Genomic DNA, 1092 nt, shown 5'->3' with positions numbered 1-1092 from the left:
CAGCTATTTCACAACAAAAGTACATAAACACAAGAAATACAAATGTTTTAAATAGATAGAGACGGAAATCTTGAAACAAAATTTGTCTAATGTATACTTTTTATCCAAAAAATATAAACAGAAAAACAAGAACAAAGACATATTTTTTTAATCAATTATATTACGTGTACACTAAAATCAGCCACTAAAATCAGTCATTAATATAAAATATATATTTAAATACAAACATATACTGAAAATAAATTAAACTACACATGTATTTATATACAAATACATTAATGACTAATTTTAGTGATAGATTTTGATGTATAAATAACATTTTTGTTTTTTAATTTATCTGTTATTCAACAAACACACTTTAAGTTCTTAAAGGGTGTCACTTAGATAAAGACGTTTGAAACGTCTTTTTTAAAAGATGTTTTATAGTAATTAAAATTTAACATATATAATCAATTAAACTGTGTGTTATTTTGTCAAAATTAGACCAGATAAATTAATTTAACCGAAAAAATAGTGAATCAAATTTTGAACGGTCTAAATTAATATTATTTTTTATAAAAGATTACTACAATACCCTTATTATAAAAAATGACTAAAATATTCCTATTATATATATATATATCGAAAACTCTAAATTCTAACCCTATGACGATAGAGAAGTAAAGGGCTAGAATTTAGGATTATTAAAATTAATATATATAATAGGAGTATTTTAGTCATTTTCTATAATAAGGATATTGTAGTTATTTTTTATGAAAAAAAATTATTAATTTAGACCAGTTTAAAATTTGATTCATTATTTTTTTGGTCAAAACAAAACATCATAACATTTCAATAAACAAGACTACAATAATTAATGATCAAATTTTGATTATTGATCACTAGAGTATATACTTAATTATTAATTACTTGCCAAATTATATTACATTACATTATTACATGCATTATAAAGAGACAAAATTCATGTGACAAAACAGAATAAAAACTGACACATGAGAAATTTATCCAAGAAGGGTTGTTATTAACAATAATAATTCTACATTACATTACATAACATAACCAGAATCTTTGCCACATCATTCTGGATACTAT

At 21.6% G+C, this 1092-nt stretch overlaps 1 protein-coding gene across 1 annotated transcript in view; it reads right to left on the bottom strand.

Moving 5' to 3' along the window:
• The window catches only part of LOC107625864 (transcription repressor OFP1), a 1524-nt gene continuing 1436 nt past the window's right edge, over nucleotides 1005–1092 (bottom strand). The window contains exon 1 of the mRNA XM_016328597.1: nucleotides 1005–1092. This exon is cut by the window's right edge and continues 1436 nt beyond it. The gene's annotated coding sequence lies outside the window, so the exon portion shown is untranslated.

The sequence above is a fragment of the Arachis ipaensis genome, chromosome B02 (assembly GCF_000816755.2).
Source record: "Arachis ipaensis cultivar K30076 chromosome B02, Araip1.1, whole genome shotgun sequence".
In the NCBI taxonomy this organism is placed as follows: Eukaryota; Viridiplantae; Streptophyta; class Magnoliopsida; order Fabales; family Fabaceae; genus Arachis; species Arachis ipaensis.
Note: the sequence above shows the minus strand (reverse complement) of the source record. Positions and strands in the feature narration are given on the sequence as shown.